This window comes from Pituophis catenifer, unplaced genomic scaffold (genome assembly GCF_029215685.1).
Source record: "Pituophis catenifer annectens isolate HBS135680 unplaced genomic scaffold, rPitCat1.0.hap2 SCAF_9, whole genome shotgun sequence".
Classification (NCBI taxonomy): domain Eukaryota; kingdom Metazoa; phylum Chordata; class Lepidosauria; order Squamata; family Colubridae; genus Pituophis; species Pituophis catenifer.
The window spans coordinates 29,416,600-29,425,976 of record NW_027256889.1 but is presented as its reverse complement, the minus strand read 5'-3'; positions in this window follow the sequence as shown (position 1 = coordinate 29,425,976).

The following is a 9,377-nucleotide window of genomic DNA, read 5'->3' as shown; positions in this document are numbered from 1 at the left end:
AGTAAGTGAAATGCTTACAGACAAAAACGCAGTGAAGAAGAAAAACAACGATCCCACACAAAATTTCGAATGGCAGCCATCTTGGTTTCAACAGACACCCAAGGTGAGCGAAGCAGAGCCAATCAGAAAGCAAGATTCAAAATTTCTGGCGCGAAAGACCTTACTCGATAAAGAAAATAAAAAAGAAAAAATATATACATCAGAAGAATCAGAATCAGAGAACGAAGAAGATTCAACAGACATGCAAATAAAGTCAGCAATGAAAACGCTTTTTGCTGCATTTGGACCGAAACTGAAGATTACTAAAAAATCAACCAAAAAACAAGCAAGCAAGCCAGAGCCTCAAAATCTACCCGCTCCTATCCAGACAACGAGAGCACCGACACCTGAACCCAGAGAGCCCTGCAGATACCATCCCACGCCGCAGACTGACCCAAGGACCAGCGCCTTCAGCAGAAGGAAACGAGTACCCGCTATCACCAGGACTCCCAAGATCGAGCCGGAGACTGATTCATTGGAAGAAGAACAAAGCGAACGAGCTGCAGCAGCGAGGACCTCTCACGACGACTCCAGGAACGAAATGAGCAACGCGCATGCGCAAGACTACGAGGACGACCCAGGAAGACATGAGATGCGGAGAGAATCATGTAGACTCGTTGCGAGCATTCCCATGCCGTTTTGTAATTTCCAGCATTTACGAGACCACGGACTACCCCCGGTTGTAAGTAATGGACCCAACAATGTTGGGAATTTACCCAGTGACTTCCCAAAGCTGAGGATAGATGGCATTAATTTACAAGAATGGTATCAGCAGCTCCAGGTTGTCTTTATGAAAGAAAACTTATTGTTTTTTATCACTAATCCCCCAAAAAGACCTTGGACTCTAAAGTTAGATTGCCTACACCATAGAGCATTTTTCTTATTAATTTCCAGTGTGTCTCCTGCCATGTATCACAGCATTAAGCAGAATCTGACTGTCTCAGAAATTATTCAATGCATGTTCAATTTATTTCACAGTGATAGTGTAGCTACTACCACAAGAATGTCTAAAGATTTCTTCTCTTCTAGGATAAAGCCAGGGGTTACCATAAGTGAACATTTAATATCCTTAAACAAAATTAGAGCAGAACTGCATTTAAGGGGGGAGGTGATTTCAGATCAAACGATGAAAAGTGTTATCATCAACTCACTTGACCCATCATGGGATAATTATATGTCACATTTAGACACAATCAATCTAGGATACTTATCCATAGAAAGTCTATCCAATAAGTTAATAGCTGAAGACAATTCAAGGAGGAATCGCTCTAACAACCACATAGAACACAAACAATATAGAAAAGTAGCATTTCAAGAAAGATATCATGAAACATTTAGATGCCACAATTGTGGGTCCAAAGAACATAGTAGGAGGGATTGCCCTAAAATTCCAAAAGAAAGACATAGATCAGAATACAGAAGTAAATACAACAACAGACAGTCTTCCATTGATAGACATAGGTATAGAAGTCCACCTATTTATAAAGAACATAGAGGGGGCAGAGATAATTCAAAGGATAGGAAATCTGGTTCACTGAATGGACTAAACAAACAAGACAACACTAACATACAGCGACCAGAGAACAATAATTGGCTTATTGATTCTGGAGCAACAAATCATACCACAAATAATAGAAATATATTGTCTTCATTTGTAGAGGATAAATTTGTAATCAAAGTAGCTAATCAAGAAAAAGTCCAAGTAATAGGTAGAGGGAATGTAACCTTACCTGGTCTAGGAAAAATAGAGGGGGTATTACTAATACCTGAGATACCTCATAACATACTTAGTGCCATAAAACTAAGCAGAGATTCTGACACTAACATTGTATTCTCAAAGGGAAAAGCCACATTAGAGAAAAATGGAATAGATATAGGTACAGTAATAATCAAAGGAGGCCTACCTTATTTAATGACAAAGGAGAAATGGTTACACAACATTGATTCAAATATGGAAGATAGCATTGAAATAGATAATGGAAACAATAGTAACAGTGACAATGATGAATGTGAAGTAACTCATAATCACAAAGATACACACAATGAAAAAAAACCTAAAATAGGTAAGCCAATTCACGATGAGTGTGCTCATGTTTTACATAGGAAGTTAGGACATGCCAGTTTTCCTGTAGTACAAAAAATGACTGAACACGCAGAAGGTGTTAAAATAAAAAATTGTGAAAACTATTTGGAATGCTCAGTATGTAAGTCTACAAAGCTGAAAACTAGTCCCAGACCTAGAAAATCAACAAGGTCAACCAACAAAATTTTTGATTTGGTACACATGGACCTAGTTGGTCCACTAACACCATCAATTACTTACAAAAAACGCTACTTTCTAACCATTGTAGATGACTATAGTCGTTATGGATTTGTTTACACATTAAAACATAAAGATGAAACCTTTCAGAAATTTAAAGAGTTCTACAAACGTATAGAAACACAGCACAATATAAAAATAAAGCAAATCATGACAGATAGGGGATGTGAATTCATGTCTAAGGAATTCTCCCAATGGCTAAAAGACAAAGGAATGTTACATTACACATCTAGCCCATTTTCTGCATTCCAGAACGGAGTGGTAGAGAGAAAGAACTCAACATTACAAACCATGATTAGATGCACATTAGAAGATGCTGGCTTAGGCAAACAATTCTGGTCAGAAGCCCTACAATATTCTAATTACACACAAAATAGAACTTGGTCCAGCATTGTAAATAAGACACCATATGAAGTAATGTATAATAGGAAACCAAAATTAGCACACATGCACATATTTGGAGTCACTGCAGACGTACACATACCTAAACAATTAAGGCGCAAAGGAGAGAACGTATCCAGGAGACTTAGATTTATGGGATACGAGACAGGCACAAAAGGATACAGATTCATCGATAATAATAATAAATTTATAGTTTCCAGAACGGCTGTGTTCCATGAACAGGCCAACTGGTCTAAAATACATCTTAATGAAATATTCCCAAACACCAAACCAGATACCAAACTCCAAAGAAAAGGAACTATAGAAGAACATAGTAACAACATGCATAGAAACAAAACCAAAACATGGACAAACAGTCAACACAAAATAAAGACAGACTCTTTAACAAAAAAAGAAGCAAGGTATTTACATGACAATGATAGTAAGCCTGAGAGAACAATCAGAAGTAACAGAAATCAAGTGCCAAACAAATACAAAGATTATGTAATGTATATGAATGGAGAATCAACAACACCTAATACATATGAGGAAGTGTTAAAACTTCCTCCTGAAGAAAAAGAAAAATGGGAATCAGCAATGACTAAAGAAATGGATAGTTTACGAGGGCTAAATGTATTTACACCTGCAATTGCACCAAAGGACAAAACCATCATTGGCACTAGGTGGATATATAAAATTAAAAATTTAGAGGGAGGCAATACACTATACAAAGCTAGATTAGTTGCACAAGGTTATGCACAGAAATATCCCGAGGATTATACAGACACATACTCTCCCACAGTAAGAACTGAGAGTGTCAAAACAGCCCTAGTTATAGCATCAGCACTCAATCTCAACGTGTTCCAATATGACATACAGACTGCGTATTTACACGCAAAATTAGATAAAGAAATATATGTAAGAGCACCTCACAGTCAATACACAAACAAAAATGAGACTTGGTTATTAAACAAAAGTTTATACGGGTTGAAACAATCAGGTAAACGATGGTATGACTGTTTAGTAAAAGTACTTAAAACCATGGATTTCAGTGCCACTACTGCTGACAATTGTTTCTTTGTAAAAAAGGATGGTGATTCCATAGAATTTGTATTGATCTATGTGGATGATATTTTGTATATAGGTAAACATAAAGAGAGGAGAGAAACATTTGTAACAAAACTAAATGAACATTTTTCACTGAAATCTTTGGGTAAAGTAAATAAGTATCTTGGTGTTCAAATCAGTAAAACCAGAAGGGGATTCAAACTTTCTCAGAGAGATAAAATCATAGAGCTCTTGAATAAATGTAATCTAAGTAATGCTAAGCCCTGTGACACTCCCATGCAAACTGATTTTCTAAGGAATGCAGACGAATCATCCCCTGAATTCAAAGATAATACATTTTATAGATCAATCATAGGTTCCCTTCTTTATATTTCAAATTGGACTAGACCTGACATTGCCTTGCCTCTCAACTTATTGTCCAGACATGTCAGCAAACCAACACTATACCATTGGGAAGCTGTCAAAAGGATATTAAGATATTTGAAGAATAGTTTAGACTTTTGTTTGTTATTGGAGCCTGATAATATCAAGGAGCCCATCCTCACATGTTACGCCGATGCGGATTGGGCTGGCGATACTTCATGTAGAAAAAGCACATCTGGTTATATATTTCTCCTTAACAATTGTCCAGTTTACTGGTACACTGGCAAACAAGATTTAGTAGCCACTTCAACAACAGAGGCAGAATATGTTTGTCTATCTAAAGCAGCAAATAACCTTGTATGGTTTAATGACTTACTTTCAGACATTTGGAAAAAACCCACCTTACCATTTATCATGCATGAAGATAACAAAGCTGCTATCGAAATATCTAGATCTGATGCTATTGGACAAAGGTCCAGACATATAGATATAAAATTTAAACATGTGAGACAGTTATCTCAAGATGGATTTATCAAAGCAGTCCATTGTGAAACATCAGAGCAAATAGCTGACATATTAACAAAGCCTTTGCCGTCCAAGCAACACAAATATTTGACTTCTAAGCTACATGTTTTATATTGTTCTGAATCTGAATGTAATTGGTGTAATATAACGGATCGGCATTTAGAGGGGGATTTGTCACAAGTAAATGCCTTATTCTCCATTATGTAAATAGTATATAAACAGGGTATCAAGGGTTAACTTATTCTTCACTTCTTAATGTATTCATACTTCACCACTCCCTTTTCTAGCTCCACCCATTGTATATATAAGGAGCTGCATACATCCTTTCTTCGCTTCTATCTGTGAATATTCAGTGAATATAGAATGCCTTATGTAAATAAAGAGAGATATATTTGAACTCTTAATTCTCAAATCATTTATTGAGTCTGATCCTGAAAATATTGCAACATTTCTATTTCCTTCTTGTGCTTCCAAGTTCTGCTTAATTGCGCTTCCAACTTTTGAGAGTTGGAGTGTAGCTTTCTGATAGTGGTGCCAGGTTCAAAGAAATCCAAATGAATCCATTTGTGTCTCAAAAGGTTAATTATTAGTCTTCCTGCTAAAGCCAGCATTGATTTGTTTTTTGCAGGTTTTGTGATGTCATTCCACAGGTGATGCTTTGTTTCTAGCTCATAATAATGATGTCACATTACTGCAAAGACATTTCTTTCTTTTTGTGCGATGATTTTTGGAAAATTTAAACACTTGCCGCTTTTATCTCTCCTGTCAGCATATGAAGAACTCATTTTGCACAACCTTTCAATATCAAAGAACATCACTAATGTGACCTACATATTTTTGTAGAATACCAGACTTGACAATTTATTTTTGCATGATCTGATTATTTATATTCAGTTCATTAACCTTTTTCATGTGAGACTCATCAGTTGCTCTCACAGATAATTTCTGATCTCACAAATCCAATGTTCTGGATTCACCATTGTTACATTTTTAGGGACTTTTTTGTCAATCAAAAATTCTGTCATGGTATGTTGCTGAAAGTGCACTGAGAAGTGCTCACTACAAACTTAGACACTTTATTTAATATGTCATGTCTACAATCCATGAATTGTAATAAGGGTGAGCTTTCTCAATATTAATAGCCTGGTGGTTAAAAATAAATGAGACGTCTTTGCTTTTGGTGATTCAGACATAATTAGCAAAATGATTAGAATCTAACCTCAAATACTGCAAGGGGTATCGCTGAGTACTGTTTAGTTACCTGTATGGATGTTTTACAACCACAGGAAAACAATATTTTCTCACAGCAACTTCCTGTGAGGTAAATGAAAAAACAGTTGCTAAAAAACATGTCAGTGTTTCTAATGCATCAATGCTGCCATCTGTTGGCAATTTTTGATGGCATTACTTTTCATTCAGCCTCTGAATATTCAAAGTCCACTGAAGGTTCAGTGTCAATTGGAGAGATGGAAATTTCCATGTGACTTTCAATTGATCACTGGCCCTTTCTTTTCTACTGGACTTGCTAAGGAATTTGCTGGTAGATACAACTGAACTGCAAGAGAGCAGATATAAAACTTAACATGTGGCTTCTTAAAACATAAGATGAAACAAGAGAAGTACAAACCAGTTGGAGATTGCAGATGAATAAGAAAACTGCAGTAACTGATTTTATTAAAGGATAGTAAGCTTTTGGTTGTTTTTATTCTTATCTTGCTAATGTTGGACCTCTTTGTAAACAAATATTGTTTGCCCAGGGTTACATACATCATTTTCCACAGGTCTCTCCTATGAAGCTGTTTAGATAGTGTCATGGATGTTTTAATCCTCTGCAGGTAAGCATCAACTTGAAAAATAATTTATGAAACAGTGTGCTGCAATCAATGTGGCGTCAACTGTGGGAAATAATAAGTGTTCTAATTATAAGTTAAAGCACAGTTAGGGTTTGATGTTTGAATGTCAAAAACAGAATCACATAATGACTGGGTTCACATACCACACTGACATAAATAAATTAGAATTGCCTGGTTTTATACAAATCTCTATTTTGTAAACCAGGCAATGTCATTAGGGTGTAGTGTGTGGTATTCATCTTCTCTTCGTCCTTGTTGTAAGTACAGTTTGGCCATCAAGAACCTGTGGGTCTGCTTTTTTGAAGCAGGAACTTAAATGTTGTCTCTTTGTCCAACTGAGCACCAATGACTAAGTATCTGAAATTTGAAAATAATCCTGTTTGTAGATGTTGCTGCTAGGGTACTGTGTGAGCCAAGCAATGGAGTTTCCAAGCAGTGGATGGACAGAAGCAACCTAGAACTAAGGAGAAATTTCCTGACAGAACAATAAACTTGTGGAATCACTTGCCTCCAAAAGTTGTGGGTGCACCATCATTGGAGGCTTTAAAGAAGAGACACTGGACAGCCATTTGTCCAGAATGGTGTAGGGCCATGATGGCGAACCTATGGGATGCGTGCCATAGGTGGCACACAGAGCCATATTGGTGGGCACGCAAGTGTTGCCCTAGCTCAGCTCCAGCATGCATGCATGCATGCACTGGCCAGCTGATTTTCGGGCCTTCTGGGCCCACTGGAAGTCAGTAAATGGGCTGTTTCTGGCCTCCGGAGGGCCTCTGGGGGATGGGGAAAGCTGTTTTCACCCACCCCAGGCTCCTAAAAAGCCTCTGGAGCCTGGGGAGGGCGAAAAATGAGTCTACCGGGTCCACCGTGCCATCACATGCCAAAAACGGGAGGAGCACGGTGTGTGTGTGTCACACGTGCATGCGCGGGGGGGGCAGGGTGCATAGAATTATGGGTGTGGGCACACGCGTGCGGGACCACCCCACACTCCCCCGCTTTTGGCACGTGATGGCAAAAAGGTTAGCCATCACTGGTGTATGGTTTCCTGCTTGAGGAGATGATTATTAAAGTCTTCCAACTCTGTTATTCTGTTCTGTTATTCAAGCACATTTCTTGTTTTATATTTGTTACATTTACAAGTAGCAGAACAATTTTAATGTAGGATTTTGTTTACTCTATATTGTTATGCCTAATTGGAAAATCACTCAAAGCTGAAATATTTCATTTCTCACTTGTGAAATTATTTTACCAGTTCTGTGTATCAACTTTTTATAGCTATTCAATTGTTACAAGTATTCTAGGGAGGAAAAATATCCCCATTTTGTGGGTGTATTTTTGTTGTGAGCTAAATGTTTTGTCTGCTGACCTTATAAATGCTCACTTAATGCGGTTCGGTAAAGACCTTTCTTAAATAATGCAGAGGCTGGTTGCAGCCCTCTTGTATTTTGCTCTGTCCCTCCAAACCTTCCTTCCCAGTTATGTAATATATAGTTCTTTCTTTACCAGTGTGTGCTCATAATGCATTCCTGCTTCTTTAAATCGGTTGCCCCAGTGAATCTGGGGGCTGGTTTTCATAGATTGAAAATCCCCTCTCTGAAGCACTGAAGTTGCTTTGGGCTAGCATTATTTATCCCTGGTTGTCGTTCTCTAATAGCATGTACTGCTCCATCCTTGAAATGTGCAATTACAGGAACTAATGACAGAAAGTGCAGCACCAGCTTCTTTCCCTTTGATGCTGGCAGGAGGCTGTGTGTAGGCTGAGTGAGCTGCAAAGCTTTTGCCTCCCCATTTTCTCTTCCAATGAGGCTGGGAAGAGAGCTGCACAAGGGCCTGCTGTTAAGTGTGGGCAGGGTTTTTGCAAACTCCATTTGGTTTGTTCTCTGCACCTCTGCGTTGGCTGCATGAGGTCCTGGAAATCCTGCTCCTGTTCAAAGTGGGAGGGGGCTGGGAGAACTCTTGACAGAGGGTCCCTTTGATTGCAGTCCTTCTTAGTGGGGGTTACATCTTTGGAGAGAATAGAATATATAACATAGAACAGAACTCTAATTTGTGGTAAGATTTCAAACCTGAAATGGCCAAGTGAAGGGTACTCAAGCAGAATAGAGCTGGAAGGCACTTTGAAGGTCTTCTAGTCCAATTCCCTGCTCAAGCAGAAGACCCTGGAGCCCAGACCATTTCAGACAAGTGGCTGCCCAGTCTCTCCTTAAAAACCTCCAGTGATGAAGCACCCACAACTGCTGAAGTCAAGGTGTTCCATTGGTTAATTGTTCTCACTGTTTGGAAGTTTCTCCTAAATTCCAGGTTGCTTCTCTCCTTGGTTAGTTTCCATCCATCACTTCTTGTCTTGCCTTCAGGTACTTTGGAAAACAAGTTGATCCCCTCTTCTTTATGGTGGCCCCTCAAATCCTGGACTACTGCTATCATGTCACCCAGTGGTGAAATCCAAATTTTTTTACCACCGGTTCTGTGGGCGTGGCTTGGTGGGCATGGCAGGGGAAGGATCCTGCAAAATCCCCATTCCCTCCCCACTCCTGGGGGAAGGATATTGCAAAATCCCCATTCCCTCCCCACTCCTGGGGGAAGGATATTGCAAAATCCCCATTCCCATCCCACTCTGGTTCCCCGAACTACTCAAAATTTCCACTCCTGGTTCTCTGAACTGCTCAAAATTTCTGCTACCAGTTCTCCAGAACCTGTCAGAACCTGCTGGATTTCACCCCTGAAGGACCCCTAGTCCTTCTTTTGCTTGTCATACTCAATTTCTGCAACTGTTCTTCATATGGTTTTGTCTCCAGGCCTTTAATCTTCTTAATTGCTCTTCTTTGCAC